General features: G+C 48.1%; 1 protein-coding gene across 5 annotated transcripts in view; it reads right to left on the bottom strand.

Annotated features, from left to right (window-relative positions):
- Nucleotides 1–19,305, bottom strand: part of HIVEP3 (HIVEP zinc finger 3) — a 447,252-nt gene that overhangs the window by 285,900 nt on the left and 142,047 nt on the right. For 4 of the 5 annotated variants that reach the window (XR_004681691.1, XR_004681690.1, XR_004681692.1 and 1 more), the window contains 2 exons: nt 7,671–7,906; nt 775–7,245 (listed from right to left, as the gene is read on the bottom strand). The exons of the other annotated variant lie outside the window; for it this stretch is intronic. The gene's annotated coding sequence lies outside the window, so the exon portion shown is untranslated. Of the gene's footprint in view, nt 1–774; nt 7,246–7,670; nt 7,907–19,305 lie in introns of those variants that run through there. 5 annotated transcript variants of the gene reach the window in all.

Raw genomic sequence — 19,305 nt, 5'->3', positions numbered from 1 at the left:
AATAAATTTGTCATTTTAAGCCACCCAGTTCATGGCAATTTGTTACAGCAGTCCTAGGAGACAAATATAGGGTCCTACCCAGAGACCCCCACATTCTCATACAACTCCCTCCCTCCCTCCCTCCCAGGCAGCTCAGATAGTAACCTCTAGGCATGACAGCCAGGAGCCAATCAGATCCCCGGCCACACCAGCCAGCCAGTCACCGGATGAGGTAATGACACGGGAGGGGTGCTTGCACCCTGGGCTGGGGGGACTGCCCAGGAAGAAGTGGGAGGCCTGCAGAGAGCCTGCAAATCACACTTTCTCTCTTTTCAATTCTAAAACAATATCAGAAGCTTCCCAGAAAGCAACAAGCCCCAGGCGATCCAGTCAGTAGTTAAACAGCAGAGCCTGATAGCTTACTTTATTAACTAGCTAAATCAAAGGGCTATTATAGTCTCTGTCGGGTAATAAAATGCAGGAAGGAGCTGAATCACCCACCTATTAGCATGGTGCTGGTGCAGTTAATGATTGTGACCTGGCTGGGCCCAGGCTGGACCACAACAAAGCGAGTCGGCATTTCCACCTACAAACCCTACCACCTCCTCCGCCCATCCTGCTCCACACAGAGCACCTGCCCACAGCCACCTGGTTGTGGATGAGGGCTGTGTCAGAATCTGTTTGTGTCAGAATCTTGCTTTTTAAATACACCCAGAATGATCCCTCTCCAATACATTCCCACTCAACTCCAGGATCCCGCCACAACCTCAAACAAAAACAAAGAAAACAAACCAGTCAGAAAGCCAAGGTTTATTAAATCAGCTCTTTAAGGAAGCAGCCAGCACCGAGTTTTTACAATGCATCCTAAACAGGAGCAAAGCCCCCAGAGCCAAATGCTGCTTAGCACTGATAGATCCAGTCCGGAGCCAGCATCATCCTCCGACCACACAGAGCCAGGAAACACCCTATCTTTTTGACATTTACCCCACTTTCTCCGGGCTGTTCCTCAGGGTACTGTTTCTCCTGCTGCTTTACAATGGGAAAGAAGAACACTGCTGTGGAAAGACAAGCCTAAAACTGCTGCCTTCCCTCATGCAGCTTCCCAGCAGGGCCACTTAGAACAGCTCAGCTAACGCTCTGAGCCTCAGTTTCTTCCCATGTAAATGATGACTCCACTGGGAGCTTCCTCCTCAACCTGTGAGGTGAGTCTCTAAAGTGCTTGAGAGTTTGGTGCATCATAAACTCCCCGTTAGTGTTCCTTGTTAATGTAACGTGTTGATGAATTAGGCGCCTAGCATATAGTAAGTACTCAATAATTACTGTTATCATTTCTAGAGGGACATCTAGCAAACCAGGCTCCAGATGCAATTAAAAACTCTTTATAAAAAGCTCATTATAACAGATCCAACTCTGCAGCCGCCCAAAGTACCTCCCTCAGAACACTCCAAGGATACCCAGAAAAGACTGAGCCCGAATCCCCCACCAATGTTAAAAGCAGGACCCACAGAGATGCACAAAGTCTCGTGGAACCACGGTTGGCAGGTCCTTCCCTGCTGAGCCATTGCTAGCCCCTCCTACAGGCTATGTGATTTATTACTGCTCCAGAACTGAGCTGTTGGACCAGGAGCTCTGCTCCATCCCTGCTCCATTCCTCTCCACCTCATTGGCTGGCAGCCTCTAGGGCCCCGCCCACTTCCATCCGGAAGCCCCTGGTGGAAGAGTTCCGTGTGTCCCCATGATGATGTCATCCCGCACTCCCCAGGCTCAGACGCACTGAGCATCCCGAAGAGGGAACTCAGCACGAGTTCATTCTCCTTCCCAGGGGAAAAGAGAGCGGGAAGAAAGAAATGGGCTGGGCATTCTTTCTTGTCCCCTTGGGAGATGCTGAAGATCCTTTGCATTTGCTTCTCAGGTCTGCCAAGCCCACGGCAACTTGAGCCCCACTCCTCTTGCCAGCATCAGGAAGGCACTAAGGCCAGCGGCCTCTTCTTTGCCTGTGATTAGATCTCCGTCTGGAATCTGTCCACCTGGCGCAGGCCAGGGGTGACCTCAGATCCCATCTCTGTAGCTTTCCAGAACGGGGCTTCGCTGTGCGGACCGGTTTTGTTTCACATGAAGGGTTTTCTTACACTCCAAAGCAGTTGAACCCGGAAATTGTTGCTACGAGGACAGGACTGAAGGATGCGTGCGTTCAGCTACAAGGTCAGTCCTCCATCCTCCCTTACAAAGCACCTCTACCTCCTCCCAGAGCAAAGATCTGATGAAACACTAAGAGTGGGCACACACAGTACACAGCAAATCCCAAATTTCGTGGCATATGTGCCTTTCCAGATGACTGCATGGATACACTCCATAACACATTGTTAAAGTGATAATTAGCGATAGACTTGTTATGAATATTCCAAATAAAATTTCTCTCCACAACAGTTGATGGAGACAAAGGGCATCACATGAAATGTAAAAAGTAATAGAGGGATTTTTGTATACAGTGTGTATTTATAAAGGGATTTGGAAAACCACATAACTCAGAAGTTGATTTCAGCAAATTAAGCCTCTCAGAATCCATTTTCAGCTGCAGGTGCACGAGTATGGATATTTTTCCCGCCGTGCTGAGGGCACACAATGCCCCCATCAGAAAAACAAAGCAACAGAACTCCAGTAAGGGAAGAAGCCACTCTTCAGTCTCCCCCCACCCCGTTGAACAGCAGCTAAGGATGCAGAAGACAGGCAACTGAAGGAAAACTAGGGGCAACAGAGAAATGGGCAAGCAAGTAGCTACAACCAAGGTGACTCACACTTTAAGAGTGAAAGAGAAAAGCCTTTTATCGTGTTTAGCATTTTCCTCCTACATGAACTCACTAAAGGCTCCAGCTCTGCCCCCACAACCTCTTACGCGCATTCTGAATTTTTAAATTCACAATGATTTTGCTCCACATGGAGCAACACTCCCTCTCCTCCCCACTGCCTAACTCACCAGGGCAGATGAAAGACTCCAGGCACACACACTGATGATAGCAAAGAGGGGAGGGAAGCTCCGAAGCCAAAAGAGAACAAAAGAAGGAGCCCCAGATCCCACCATGGCCCTTTCCACTCAGGCTGAGAGTCAGTGTGGCTCCAGGGCATGGAGGAAACCAACCCTTCCAGGGCTTACAGGAACCAGGGAGAGGAATGCAACTAGGAGTGTGGCCGTGTCTCTTCTGTTATCATCAGGGATTGGGGACTTCCTCAGATGGAATATTCTATTGCAAGGGTGAAGCTGAGCTCGGCTAGTCCAAGAGGGAAAATTGGATGGCAGCACGTATTAGCATGCGCATGGAGTCGTCTGCGGGCAGAATCTCCCCTGCCTCCCCCACAGTATTACTAGACACCACCCGACACCACTTCTTATCTTAGCAGCTGACACAGTCCGAGCACAGCCCTAAAGCGTCTAAGTACACCCCCTTCAACTTCTACATGAGGAAACCGAGGACCAGCAAAAATGAATAATGTGCCCAGTACAAAAGGCTGGAAAATAAGGGGCAGGACTGGTTTTAGGTTGAGGACCCCTGAGCGCCTCAATCTTGCTGTTTCTATTACAACAATACTACTTCTCCCCACCCCCAACTTTTCCTTAGTTGGACTAAATTAACATCCAAACGACAGAATTATCCTTGGAAGGAATAAAATAAAACATTCAGATCAAAATTCAGAGAAAGGAAAAACTAATGTTAGTGTAGAATAATCTCAGCTGTCTAGATAGAACACACCAACCTGACCCTGGCTTCTTCAGGACCTGAGGAAAGCCAGCCTTAGTGAAGAGGTTACCAAGAACAGACTCGGCAGGGGTGGGGGCAGAGGGGTGGCTGCTGACAGCCTCCAGGCCTCACACTTCTACCACAGGGCCTTTGCACTGCCTTCTCTCCCTCTGTGGATGCTCCTTCCCCAAATATCCACAGGGCTCACTCTCTTACTTCCTTCAAGTCTTCACTCATATGTCCCCTTCTCAATGAAGCCTACCCTGACCACCACCTTAAAATTATTTCCTGAAACTCCCTATCTCCTACATCCTACTTATTTTTTTCCATAGTACTTACCACATTCTAACAGACAATAATTTACTTAGTTATTATGTTTATGGTCTACTACCTTCCATTTTCAAACAATATCCGTGAGGACAAGGAATTTTTATTTGGTTCACTCCTGATTCTCCAGCGTCTAGAATAGTATCCTGGCACATAATAGCTGCTTAGTAAATACTGGTTGGATAAATGAATGAATGGATGGTTGTTCTTCCCCTTTGTTTCTCATCCTCCCCCTGCACTATCTCCCTTAGCAACAACCACCTACTCCCCTTTACACATGCGCACGCAAATACATACACACACACACACCCTTTTGCCCTTCTCTCTCTTCTTCTCCACCCGTACCCCAGGCCTGCCACTAACATCAAGGGTAGTTTAGGCTAAACCTAGAACATTCAGTAATAATATTGCCAAGCCCTCCATTAAAAACTCCTATTTTATATACATACCTTGTTTTATATGCATGAAAAACTCTAGAAGGATTCACAAGAAGCTGATGCCACTGAGTATCTCCAGGGAACTAGATGGCTGAGCCATAAAAACTTTCAGTCTCTATGCTTTTGTACTATTTAAATTTTGAACAAAGTGAATATAATCAACCATTAAACATGTTTAATTAAAAATAAAAATTGGGAAAAAACTCACAAAACTCTCATATGCCTCTGCTCTTGTCCTCAACACCATCTTAATACAAATTTTTCTGGGTAAAAGTCTGAAATGCTACCAGCCCTGGGGTAGGATGCTGAAATAGGAGCACAGTTCTCCTTTTCTCTAGTTCCCATATTTTCTTAAATGAGATCGTTATTTTCATAATGAAATATTTGAAAACGTTTTCATCAAGCAGAAGGACATGAATTAATGCAAGTTTCCCTACATACATAAAACATTGAGACTTTGTTTAAGTCATGAATCCCTTTACCTTTAATTTTGTTTCTCCCCATTTGGATTTCAGACTTAACAGATTTCAGAATACGTTGGATAAGCTGGTGCCAGGGTCTCTGGAAGCACACAGACAATGCCTTCAAGGAGGTGCTATCCAGTGAGGATGACCACAAGCACGTGTCACTGCCTAAAGGACACACTCAAAAATGACAACTGTCATGAATGGGCCAGTGGATTACGTGTGGTTTCCCGTGTTTCCTTTGAGACTTTTGGATTGTTCCAAATTTTCTGTCCTGAGGTGTACAAGCAAACTTACATCTTTCCTCTTGCTATGCTATAGCATAAGTGTGTTATTAGTCATTGGCCTTCTCTAGGCTGTGGATCTTCCCGAGGATGGAGCCCCTGTTTAATTCACCCTTGCCTTCTCAGCCTCCAGCTTGGCACCTTGCAACAGTGACTGCTCCACAAATGGGTAATGAATGAATGACTATTTCTCAGCATCCAATGAGGAACCACGAGATATACCCCAATACCAAACCCAGAGAGACACCACTCCCTCATTCGCCATCTGCTTAACTCAGCTGTCATTCATGGGTATGCTCTGTTCTGGGCAAGGGAAAGGAGGCCAGAGCTACCCAAGTGTGGATATATAAAGTCATCAAAGAAAGAGCACATGCAGCCTTCCCTATGGCCCAGGCTCTAATGCACTTGGGTGCCAAGCAATTAATGCAGGCTCCAAACTCCAAGGTCTTTGCAACCTTCACTAATTGTCCTTTGATCTCCTTCTGGGGATTTACCTTAAGGAAATAATTGTATGAAGATTAACTAGAACCATGTTCATTATTGTTAATGCTGCCTAAAACAGAAAAACTAGAAACAACCTAAACATCAAGCCACACGAAATTAGGTAAATAAATGATGGTCTATCTCCATAATTGAGTACTCTTACATTACAATTGCTATAGACTCATGCAACTCATGGCAAAAAAAAAAAATGGGGATGTGTATTCTTTGAGTTGTATCCACTTGGCTGTGTTCCCTTATACTAAATGACTTAGCGCCCTCATTTTTTGAAAATTGCTTTATATTTCTGGTCTCGGTTGTCTCTTCTGTAATTAAAGGCATTACTTAATCATTAAAAAAAAAAGCTTGTTGATACAGAAAGCTAATGCTCATGATAAGGCATTAAACGACAATGCGTGTGATCAAAGAACATATGTGGCATGTGACACTGCAGTTACATTTATATATACAATTATACATGTGTGTATATATATCTATATAAGTGCGTGCAGGTGGGTATATATAGCATCATATATATGAAAGGCTCTTCCACAGAATCTCAATGGTTGTCTTTGGGGTAAGTAGGATTTGGGGCCGTTTTTTTCTTTTTTTTTTTTTATCTCTATGTCTGATGTTTTTATAATAAGGATGTGCTGCTTTAATAATGAAAGAAACAACCCACATTACTTTTAACTGAATCAAGAAAAGAACACTATCCTGGAATAGGTGAGAGGAAGGGTTAGGGTGGAGCCAGGGGAATGGTGGCTGAGGGGTGGACAGGCCTCCTCGAAAGCTACCAGGGATGGAGCCATGTTCCTATGACCCCCAAACTTACAAAGGCTTTGGTTCCACCAGACCAGACTTCCTCTCACACATCCGGCCACAGTATCGCCACCACAGACATGGTCCTCACCAGGAGAGGCAGGGTCCCCCACTCTGTGAGTCTCACCTGGGGCAAGGCGTTGGGGGCGGGCAGGGGAAGAAAAGCACCAAGGAGCCTCCCAGGAGACATACTGACCAGGCCAGGTAGCATCTGTCAGAAGTGGACCCCTGGTCACATAGGAAACAAGTGTGCCATGAACTTGGCAACTTCTGAGAAACAGCAATGTTTCGAGGTGCTTCTAGCCTCAAATGACCCAGTTTCAGGTAGGACCGTTTAATCCAGGACTCAGAAAAAAAGTTAACATTTTCTCATCGAGAAGGTTAACCAGAGCTCCCAGAGCCGAAACGGGAGCAACCTGCTTGGGAAGGCAGAGGTGAGCTCTTCAAAGTCCATGAGGAATGGCGTCCAGGTACGATGGGAGCCGGTGGGGGCCTCTTCTCACAACTTCTGTCAGCAAAACTGGTTGTAATTCAGTAGACGATTTTCTCAGGGTTATTCTGAAAGCTTCCAGACCCCTCTGCTTCTTCAGCCTCTGTGGCCTTTGTTCCAGCTTCTTCAGTCGCCAACTGAGCGAGATCCGCTGTGTGTCCTCCATTCGGTGGTCCTGGGCGGACTGCTCGGGAACGGCTGTGGGTGGCTCGAGGTCACTGCTGGCATCTGTGAACAGGGAGAGCACTTATCACGATTGGACCCTATCATTCTCCGGTCGTCATCATGTCAATAATGGACAGAAATGAGGCAAGCAGCGGGGGAACAGACAGTGGGCGGGACACAGCAGGAGCTTGGAGGGAGAAGCAGCGCAAGGGGTTAACAAGGGAGGCGGGGCCGAGAGAATGACAGGAAGGAGCCAGGATGCACAGAGATGAAAGAATTCAGAAAGGGGGCAGAAGGCGTGAGCAGAGAGGCCAGGCCAGCTTGGGCTGAAGCACTCATGTTCCTCGCCGTGCCCTTGTCACCTCCTGCGTGGCCCATCTGCCTCCCAGCCTTTGCCTTCTGGCCCAGGAGGGGCCATCCCAGCCCCACCTCCCGACCCCTACTTAGTACTAACCCTCCTCTAAGCCCTACCAGAGAAACGGACTTACTTCTCCCCTTCTTGGGCCTGCATGCCTCCAGCACCAGCTGTCCTCAGGGCTCCTGTGGGTGTGGGAGCACTCCCTTCAGGCGTCCGCTTCCTCAGCCTCTGGCACGGCGGTTCAGTCTGTGCTTCCAGAATCTCCCTTCTTCCCATTCTTCAGGAAGGTGCCAGGACGTTTTTGTCCCTCGACTGGACAAGATCCAGCAGGAGTGGGCAACGCAGGACCAAATCCGAGACACCAGACTGAGAGGGACAGGAAGGGGAAACACGGGACAGTCCTGGGTGATTTGGACCATCTGGTCACCTCATTCTAGATTTATAAGTGGACATTTAGGCAAGAGACCAAACTGGATCAGGAGTCTAAATTCATTGTACAGCACGGTCACCAGATTACTTTTTATTTGGGACCCAAGGCCTTTCGACACCATTGATCTTTCACAACACAGATGCAAGCAGATCTACCTGCCAAACATTTATAAAGTCAGAACAGTTCCATACTTTTAAAAAATGTGAACACCAACCATAATCAACACCCTGCTCTACTCAAACCAGCCTCCGCAGAAGCACATCCAGGGGTGCCCTCCCTCAAGGCTTCCTCTAGGATGAGCGTGCCCCCTTGCTAATGCTCTCCTCCAAGCTGCTCCCCTGGGGTCGTGGACGGGGACTTGATGAGCTGGGGCCCGATCCCAGCATGGGCCAGGAGCTCTCCTTCTGCTCTACAGCCACGAGACGGCTCACTGAGCCAAGGTGGATAAACATCTTACAAATATAACCATTTCTTGTGACCACAAGAATGACTGAAATACAAGAACCGATCACTGATAGTCCCCAAATCTTAAAGCACATACTCTACACCAGTGGTTCTCAAACTTCAGTGCGCAAAAAGCCACCTGGAGGCCTTGTTGAAACATGGATTTTTTTGGTGACATCCCCAAGGTTTCTGGGGGAGAGGCTGAGAATTTGAATTTCTAACTGCTACTGCTGGTGCTGGTCTGGAAACTATTCTTAGGGAACAACTGGTCTACGCCAAGAGAGGTTCTTAGTAACACCTATCATGTTAAGGAGCCACTACCATTCCAAATGACTCACTTTCATCACTTAGCACTCAAACCTCACCCAAAGCAGAGGCACAGAAAAGGCTACAACACAAAGAAAACTCACTGTTGATGAATGCAGGCATTTGAAGGCATTAACAGAAAAAGAATAAGAAGCTCCCTAGAATCCATTTGCTCTAACCCGCTCACGTAATGCAATAGTACCAAGTTTAGGGAGGTTAGGTGACTTGTTCCAAGAAACAGTGAAACACAGATAATCAATAGCAGAACCCAGACTAGAAACCCCAACAGCACTATTTAAAATCATGACTATGGAATCTTAGAAAACCTCCTGACTTTTGCCATTACGAGAGTCACAAGGTTCAAGAGTTTCTGCAATCGGCGAATGTAGGCTTTTTCTTCCTGTCTGTCCTTCACGCCAAAGCCCTCATTCTATGCCATGGTCAGTTCTTAGTAAGCCCGAGATGGAAGTAGTTCCTGATTTTTCAAGTTCAGCTGTGAATCCACTGCCTAGAATTCGGAATTGGTTTTCTCGCAGAAATCCCATTACACGTGTGTAGGTTCCCCGAATAAGTCCTCCCACCAGGCACAGTGTTGCTGAACCACAGTGAGGACAGTCCATGTCATCAACGCCATCGTGAATATTATTTCCTTAAAATCTCCTTCTGAGTTTCCACTTGGACCTTTGCCCTTCCTGGTCCCTCTTCCTGGAAAGCTGCTGCCCCCCGGTTTTCTCATGTCAGGCTCCTTCTGTTACCCACACCTTAGCTTGTGTGCTTCCTCCTCAAGAGTCTCTTGGGAGCACCAACCCAAGAAGATCTCACTCCCTGCATATGCCAGTTACTTTCTATCCCATCACCCTTCTGCATTTTCTGTATAGCCCCTAGCACCACCTGAAACATTTTGTTCATCGTTTACCTGCTTATAACCACCCGGCATCAGGACGTGAGCTCCAAGAGGACAGGACTTAGCCTGTCTTGTTCACCACTGTAACTCCAGCATCTAGAACAGTGCCCGGCATGTAGCAGACTCTCTACACACATCTGGTGGATGAATAAATGAATGTACCAAAGAATGAAACAGAGCATCTTCTTCCAACATGGTTCCCAAAGTTGGAATTCGAGACTTTCCTTCCAATTTCTCACCCTTTCAACAATAGGAGTTGGATTCCTTGTGCTTTAACACGATGTGGAAAGAGAAAATGAACCCTTAGGCTGGCGTTTTCAATGACAGGAGAGAGCAGACAGGAAGTTCCAGGGATTGGGGATGGTGCTGAATCTCTCCCCAGCTCTGTGCCCTTTCACACAGAGAGGGTGCTGGTGGGTCAGGTCTACCTGGTTATAGGATGCGGGAGGCAAATCCTATAGTGGAATGATGAGATGTTTTAGAGTCAAGAGATTTGGTTTCAAACCCTAGACAAGTCATTTAAATCTCTCTGAGCCTCAGTTTCCTCATCTGTAAAATGGGGATGATGAAATACCCTAGGCATAGTGTACTTGTGTGGATCAAGGAAGTTAGCACTATGGAAACTCTCTAAACAGTAAAAGACTATAACTTGCTATTGAATTATTAATATTAAGACCATGTCATCTCTGGGGAGATCCAGATCTGTGAAATGTCTCAGGATGTGCATCTCCACCCAGTCCTGCTCTGCCACCTCTCTTAGTTCTCCCTACTCCACCCAGCTCCCAGGCTGCTGCGTGGAAGCCCCCAGGCCGGTGACAGCAGCCCTGGGGCATTGACACTGGCCACTCAGAGCCACCCGTAGCGTCACAGCCAGAGTGGCAGCCACAGATGGTGCAGGCAGAAGGAAGCCAGGAGAAGACCACTGTGGGAAGCCACAGAAGAGCATGGAGAAAACGGTCAGTGGAACTGAACCAGGGCAAGTGGTAGAAAACTGGCCAAAATCCCTCAACTTCTGTCCAAAATTCTCTGGATAACCCAGAGTCCCAGAGATGGGGACTTTAGAGAAGCCAAGGACTTTAGAGAAGCCAAGGTTTACCACCAGGCTCTGGCTTCCTAATGTCCCAACAGGGGGTGGGGGTGGGGCTACAGTCCTTCCTTTCCCCCACAGGTCTCCTGACCAACCCTGCATTAACCAGTTTCCCATTCACCAAATTTTAATGCTCCAGACAAAGAGGCTCTTGGCCAAAAGCTGCCTTGACATTGAAAACAGATGACGTTACAGATGTCCCTCCTCTGGCCCAGTCACTCCGTGCTCCACTGGACACCGTCTCCACTCTTCATTAAGTGATAACCTTAATGACAGGTCTGCACGCAAAGGGTCACTTCTCATCCCTTCTATGGAGAGTTCAATTCAGTCGTGTAACTGGCTACTAACCACACACAACTGGGCACAGTGTTTAGGCAGCGGCATGCTGCATTTGGGGGAAGACAAGCACGGCAACCAGCCCCTGCCCTTGAGCACCATCCGCTCTGAGGGCACAGAATTCATCACAACCGCCATGGACCGTTCTGTTCACTGCCAGAAAAAGAAACACACAGGCTGGGGCCCGTGGGGACCAAGGCGAGGGGCTGCATTAGGTCTTCAGTAGCAAGGTTCTCTTCGGGCTCCTAAATGCTGCACTCATCAGGGTGTCTGGATCACGGGCAAGTTCTTTCATTTCTGGCAATGGTATGGGGTGATGGGTGCTGGTAGTTGCTTGAATCTGATAAGCTTCAGGGGCACGTCATCAAGTATCAAAGGGCTTAATGAATGGAAGGAGTCCGATGTGGAGAAAGGGCAGGAAAGGGAGCTCCAGGTATGAAAGGGATGGAAGCTGGGAGTGTCTGAGGTACCTAGGCCTCTCCAAGACTGTGAATTGTCCAGAAGCTACAAGTTCCCCACCCCTGCCCACCACCCCTCAGCTCTGAGTTGGTTGATGATGCCAGTTGGGGAGATACCAGCCTATAAATGATAACGAAAGTGTGAGCGCGCCAGGGAGAGGACCAGGGGAATTCATGTGTTGAGGATTACTGGCTTTCAAGGGATGCAGAAAGATGCTAGAGAGGGAGGGGGACCATGGAGACTTATTCAGCCTGTCCACTCACTAGGCTGGTGCTCAGGGCCACCCACCGCCCTCTGAGGGTGGAGACAGACCTGCTTTATCCTCTCCTTTTCCTTCTGTCCTCCTCCTCTCCCTGGGTTCTGGGCTAGGGTGCGGAGGGACAGCAGGACTCTGCTATTCAAGGGACATCTTGGCAGACAGGTCTGGGACTCGCTCACAGGCCCACCCTGCTATCTGGCACAGACACTGGAGGAGGGCCACCTGCTAGCTGGAAGTGGGTGTGAAGGGCCCCAGGGTCTCTGGCTTGGGGTGGGGCAGAGCTGACCACACGGCACCCCACCAAAGAGAGAACAGCCTCACTCCCACCTCTGCTCGTGTTCGCTCACCCCGTCGCACTGGACTTCCCTGCTCGTTCCCTGCTCTGAGCTTCTATACAGACTGAGCTCTTCGTCCAGGGTGCCCTTCACAGCTTCATCGTGGCATGTTCTTACTGCCTTTTCAGCACCTGGTTCCAAACTCGCCTTCTCCATGAAGACCTGACTCTTTTCGTCAATATCAATCTCTTCCTCCCCATGTTCCCAAAGTACACTGCTCTCATGGCACTCTTCAGGGACTAAAATCATCTGTCCGTCTCTTCCACTGGACCATGACATCCCTCAGATTAGGGTCTGCACCAGGGGTCACAGATTCAAATGCACATGGGGCCACGCAGGTCACGTAGTAGGTGAAACAGCTTGTGTATGGGACCTCGAAGGTGGTTGTCTTGGTGGCAACCAGACACTTGAGAGTCTCAGGATCTGAATCAGAGGGGCCGGCCTTACCTAAAGGAGGCAGCTGCCCTTATGGAAAATACTACCGCATGGAAATGCGAGCCAACATTGCCAGGACTTCAGATTCTGGAGGGAGAAGCCTGGTATCAGCATTCTCATGTGAAATCACCCCATCTTTATGTGTCAGCAGCAAATTCAAATTTAAGACACCATGCCGTGAGCCAAATAAAATGCATCTGCAAGCCAGACTGGCTCAAGTGCCACCAGTTTGTAGTCTCTAGGTTTATTTCTGCCTCGTCGATACTCAGCAAACGCTTGCTGGTTGAAAAGCAACTGAACGAACGAATGAATGAAGAGAAAAGAAGGAACAGATGGGTGGGAGAGGGGAAACCAGGATGGATGCCCATGCGTCAAGATGCCAAGTGGTGGGTCGGGCAACTCACAGTGACCCCACTGCCAAGCTGTCAATGTGAACAGCACGGTGGTCTTGCTTGCGGGCAGAGAGGGGGATGAAACACTGGGGGCCTTGTGAACTCGGGAGTCGGCAACCAGCTTCTCAGAAGTTTCTGCTGCAGCCAAAACACAGACGCTGAAAACAAGCCGATGTGCATACACTCACGTGAACACAGCGTGTGAAAGTGGAGGCTGCATGCCTCGGATTCCACATTCCCAACAAGGCCCACCTTCTGCTGCATGTTACAGACGTGTTGAGGGAGGAAAGAAGGAATGGTTTTGCCACGTGGGGGTGCAGGGGAGAAAGAAAGGAGTCATCCAGCCCGAAATCTTTGTTTCTAGCCAGAAACTAACTAACTCTCTCTCTCTCCCCCACCCTGCTGCCTTGTGGAGGGCTCTGAAGCTTCCGGGAGGATACAAGCAAGCCTGGCGTGGGCCCTCAGCCTCCAGAAACACTGTGAGGCAGGAGTGGTGTGCAAGCAGCCTGTGTGGAATGCCTGGGGTTGCAAAAGAAAAGTTATTTCAGGTTCAACTGAGTTATAATTTATTTTTCCTAACTGATCATTACCGCTGCCGGCTCTATAAATAACCACCTAGGGGGTCTGCTTTTCTGCTCCCAAATCCTCAAAAAGCTTTCTGGTTTCTGGCCTGCCAAGTACACGGCACATTTCTTTTCTGCGCAGCCCTTCAGGGAATCCTTCTGCAGTGCATGCCAAGGAGTCTGCTGCGTTCTGCCTTCCCCTTCCAATTCCTCTCCCACAGAGAGGCCACCCACCCCTCCTCCCCAACTCCACAAGAGGCCTCACTCCCGGGAAGCCAGAGGTTCCCGGGCCCAGGTCCCGGCTTCTCTGTTTACTCTGTTTCAACCCAACTGCAACCCTCGGTGCTCCCAAGACAAGAGGTAATCCAGCTACAGCGTCGTTCGAGCTCAAGCCCAGAAAGGAAAGGAGGGTTATAGCCTGATAGTTTCGCCAGCAAAATGTCAAGGGTCAATACAACCTCAGGAAGGATGGCTATGGTCTATGGGAAATCGATGTAAATGACTTAAAGAAGAATCTGTTCGAGCATGACTCCGTTTAATCAAGTACAAAAAAGAAAAAGTATGTTCTTGATGGTATTCTGAAGGATGTCTGCTTATGTGCTTTCTAACCACATGGGGTTGTCTCTCTAAACAGAGGACCTCAGGAGGGACTGATGTTCAGCAAGACCCACCAGGCGCCGAGAGCTGCGCCTTTCGTGCTCCTTGTTCTGTTTCATCTTTCCAGCATGATGGCCCTAAGGCAGGTATTCGTTTGCCCATTTTGTAGATGAGGGATCCAAGAAAAGGGGTTTGCTCAAAGTTGGGCAGAAAGAATTTGTCAAGCCCAAATTCACCAGACTCCAGAGCCCAAGTTCCTCCACCGCTCTGCCCCATGGCTTCTCTAGCTAGAAGACCAAAGTTAAAGATATGTTTATTTTTCTATTTCTCAGATTAATTTTGCAGCCCAGAAAGCAAGGACAAGTTGGATATTTAACCACAGGTCATAAGAGCCATATCTGAACTCTTCAGAAATTAACCTATCTAACTAGTCAACTGTAAAATCTGAAGTGCTCTCTCTTTCACCGTTTATTAGGAAAATTACCATAAGGGTTATGGTCACTTACGTTGCTTTAATGGTCTAAAAATAAAAGCTTGTGTATTTTTGGATGATTTTAAAAACAATAATTACTAATATTAACACAACAATAAAAAACAAATACAAGTTTTCACAATTATTCAACCCCCCAAAGCAGGTTAGATGACCCTCTATATGCTTTGATGGCATTCTGTGCTCACTCTGTCGAGAGCATTTGTGACACCACATTGGAATGCCTTGTTTCCTCTCTCCTTCTAGGCCAATGATCCCCAAGGTTTTTTGGTAAGGTGCCCTAGCAGCAAACATTTGAGTATATACCTGCATATGGGTATATTTATCTATAAAGTGTATTCATACTTTGTTACTCATAAAAATAGAAAGGATGATATAGGCATGTATGCCCATCTGTGTATCTATGTGTCCATCTGTCTGCCTTATTTTCTTCTGGCCCTCCAGGGGATCATCTCACTTTCCACGGCCTCCCAACATGCATGTCTCACTTTGGAGACCACTGTTCTAGGCGATGTGCTCATCATACCTTCATTGATTCATTTCCCCCAACTGCAATAGCACCCATTATGGGCTGGGAACTGTGTTAGGTATGGGGGATAGCGGAGTGAACAAAAGGACAAGGAATATGTTTCCCATGGAGCTTATAATCCAGCGGGTGAAACACAGTCAGGTAATGTCAGGTAGTAATAAGGGCCACCAAGAAAATAAAACAAGGTGATGTGATAAAAGTGATGAAGAATGACCATGGATGCGACGGGACAAGCCACCCTAGACTGGGAACTCAGCAAAGGCCTCTGGTGAGCCACATGATGAGGAGGCCACCATGCAAAGATCTAATGGGAGAGTGAGTGTTTTGGACAGACAGGATGTCAAATGCAAAGGTCCTGAGGCAAGAAAGGCCTATGTGGTTGGACTATAATGAGTTAGTAGGAGAAGCTGGAGAAATAAGAAGCTTAGGCTAGGGAGCCCCTGCCAGAGATGAATCCTACCCCCACTGCCTACTGACTGGGTGACCTTGAGGATTAATGCCACATGCACAGAGTTGGCTTCAATAAATGGCAGCCCTTGACGTCTGTTGACTTGTTTCTCACTGGTCTCCCCCCGCCCCACCCCCAGCACAGAAGTTCTATACCAGCTAGGCCTGGCCAGTTTTCGACCCTGCAGATCTAAAATAGCTGTCACCATGCCTGGCTTATTGGAGGAGCTCAATGAAAATTTAGTAAATGAATGAGTTTTAAAATGGGTAAAGGCAACAGAAAATCAGAGTTTGGCTAAATATAAAAAAATAGATTTTTTAAGCAAAATTTTTCCACCTATAAAAGTCATGTCATATATATTCAGGAAGTTTGATATTTTAAACAGATAAGGGATATTATTCCACATTCCACCTAATACATATTTTCTACTTCACATGTCTGTTACAAAAGGCAGTGGAGCATATGGGTCAAGAATGTGTGGGCTCTCAGGGCACCTGGGTGGCTCAGTTTGTTAAGCGACTGCCTTCGGCTCAGGTCATGATCCCGGAGTCCTGGGATCGAGTCCCACCATTGGGCTCCCGGCTCAGCGGGGAGCCTGCTTCTTTCTCCCTCTGACCCTATCCCCTCTCATGCTGTTTCTCTCTCTCTGTCAAATAAATAAAAATAAACAAAATCTTTAAAAAAAAAAAAAAAAGAATGTGTGGGCTCTGGAGAGACTGACCACCCAGGTGGACATCCTGCCTCCACTATTAGCCATCTAGATCATCTTGCTGGAGTTACCTGCCTTCTTCATGGCTCAGTTATTTGATCTGTAAAATTGCCAAGGTAATAGGCCTACTTCGTATAGTATTGTGAGGGTTAAGTGAGCTAATGAATACAAAATGTCTAAGAAATGTTTAGGATGTGGCACTACTGACTTAATCAAGCCCTAGTTGTTAGACAGTTGGCTACTCCTCAGGTTTTATTAGAAGCATCACCATGAAGAGTATCCTTACAGCTAAACCCCCACCATACAAACAGGATCATTTCCTTAAGAGGAAACACTAGAAACGACATTGCCAAATCGAAGGATATATGGATTTTAAGGCTTTTAACACATAACAAGTGGTGGCCCATTTCCTCAAATCTTTGTCTCCACTGAGTAGGAACCTTTGAGAAAATCTTCGCCAATCTGTTAGGGGAAAGAACATCTCATTGTTTTAATTTGCCTTTCTTTAATTACCAGAGATATTGAATAGTTTTTCATTTGTATTGCCTCTCTTGTGAACTGCCCGTTCGTGTTTAAAAAAGGAAGTCCATTTTAGTAATTAGAGGCAGCAGAATAGACAGCTCAAAGTGAAACCCCCACTGCTGAGAGGGGTCAAACAGGGCTAGATAGTCACACATTATGAAACTGGGCATCTCTTTACCTTGTGGAAAGTTGAACTACATGAGTTCTGAGGTCCTTTCAAACACTGGGATTATTTAGGGGTGCCTGGGGGGCTCAGTCGGTTAAGTGTCTGCCTTCAGCTCAGGTCATGATCCCAGGGTCCTGGGATCAAGTCCTGCATCAGGCTCCTTGCTCAATGGGGAGCCTGCTTCTCCCAATTGCTGCTGCTCCCCCTGTTTGTGCTCTCTCTCTCTCTCTCTCTGACAAATAAATAAATCAATCTTAAAAAAAAGAAGAAGAAAACATAAGAAGGCCTGCAAATCAACAGCTTGACACTGGGGACCCACCAGTATCAGTGGCCTCCATGTTTTCCCAAGATGAAATTGATATCTCAACATCCCTCATGAGCCTCTGCATGAAGATGCCTGATTTACAACAGAAAGAGAAATCAAACTGACACGGCTATTCTCTAGTAGATGATGCTAGCAGATGAGAGTAGAGAATTCCTTAAGTCTCGCCCTTGATAAGATGAAAAACCTTTGGTGGGGGGAGGGCACAGAGCAAATCCTATCACACCAAACACCTTCACACTCAAGACCAATGTAGCACAAAGACTTCCAAGGCGTGGCCAGCAACCTGTTGACCTCAACCATATCTGTAGAACTTTCTTCCTTGCTTTGAATTTGGCTTTGGTACAATCATTGGTCATAGAACACCCTCCTTATTCCACTCCCCCATAAGTGTTTACACTGCAGTTTTCTCCTGGGCTGGCCAAAAGCCTATGAGGCCTTAGAGAATGCCACTGTGTTCGTAGTAAGCAGACACCCGGACACAGACTTCCTAGTTGTCCGCTCTTACAGAGCTGTTCTTGAATTAGAAGTGGGTCTGAATGTATCTGAATCCTTTAGCCAGAATTTTCCAGTGTTTTCAGAGGACCTTCTACATTTTCACTAAGAGGATTCTCCCCCCCCCCCCAAGCCTCCCCCATTTTGGCTGTCACAGTTGAAGTTTCTTGCTGGGCTTGGCCCCACAGGCACAACGGCACGTGGAAACCGAACGCTCCCATCGCTTAAATTACTACTCTGACGAAGAAGTCACATGTGGGGTGAGAACCTGGCAGATTTCCCCGTGGGCACACCTTCAGCACACAGACCTGAAGCAGCGGAACAGTAAAACTGGCAGCCAGAATCAAGCAAAAAGAAGGACATCCTCCAGGAGGGAGGCGGAATTAGACTGAGGCAAAGCCAGGACCCTGGTTCTTGGCAACATGGGTGAAACTCCAAACTAAGAGGGGAGGGCGTCTGAACTGCCAGCCCCTTAGCACGCCCCTCAGATGGGGAGCGGGTGTGGGGAGAGCTCGGTGCTGTGTGGAGCCTGGAGCCCCACACGCCGCCCTCCGTCATAGCCTGGTTAGCTAATGACCCCCAACAAAACTCCGTCCTCCGTCTGGGGATCAGGCTGTAGCTGGGCGTACAAAGTCCCTCTGTGCCTTGCTTGAGCAGCATACCTCAATCCCTCCAAAAGCATTCGTGCAGGCCCGTGAGCGTGCTGCACTGGGCCAAGCGCCAGGGCGGATAAACGCCAAACCTCGGGGTTCTACGCTGAGGGCTTGTGATTCGGCCGAGGAGCCGAGATTCCCAGCAGCAGCAACGGTAGGGCACGTTGGCAGTCAAAAAGAGGTCCCTGCAGGGAGTGCCACCAGAGGCCCCGGAGGGCAGCCGGCATGGTCAGGGGAAGGCCAGCGGCCTGATGGGGAAAGGGGCTGTGTTCCACGCTGGAGGGGAGGGGAGGGGAAGGTTGGGCAGGTGGATAAGAAGAGAGCTGGCATCTGGGGGAGAAGGGAGACCGTGACAGCAGCCTGGGAGGTTCTTGGCCCCGGAAGGGGGTTTGTTTAAGGGAGGCAGAGACGAAGGGAATGCGATAGGGAGGAAGGAGGCCAGATTTCAGAGAGGTCTGTATCCCGCACAGAGAAGCCTGGGCTTTATCCAATAAGCGGTAGGGAGCAGTTGGAGACGTGTGAACAGCAGATTAACATAATTAAAGGAGAATCTTAAAGACTTGAGCTTTCTGTGGGTGACACCGTGTAGGCTAGGGGTGGACAAGAACACTGGGCAGCTTTTACAATGGCCCAGATGCCAGCGGCCAGGGCAGGACCACGGTGTTGGCCATGGGAGGGAAAGAAACATCCGAAAGATACCTCGAAGCAAACATCTAAGGGGCTTGGGGAAGGATTCGGTAAGAGGGCTTCAGGATGAATCCAGCAATCCACAGCTTGGTGGCTGGGAGGTGGAGGTGGCATTGTCAACGATAAAGAAACAGGTTGGAGCTGAGGAAGTAAGAAGTGACACGTTCAGATTGGAGCAGTAAAGGCAGTTCTGTGAG

This window comes from Mirounga leonina, unplaced genomic scaffold (assembly GCF_011800145.1).
Source record: "Mirounga leonina isolate KUSES-001 unplaced genomic scaffold, KU_Mleo_1.0 Mir_173, whole genome shotgun sequence".
Classification (NCBI taxonomy): domain Eukaryota; kingdom Metazoa; phylum Chordata; class Mammalia; order Carnivora; family Phocidae; genus Mirounga; species Mirounga leonina.
The sequence above is the reverse complement of the archived record's forward strand: the minus strand, read 5'-3'. Positions and strand labels throughout refer to the sequence as shown.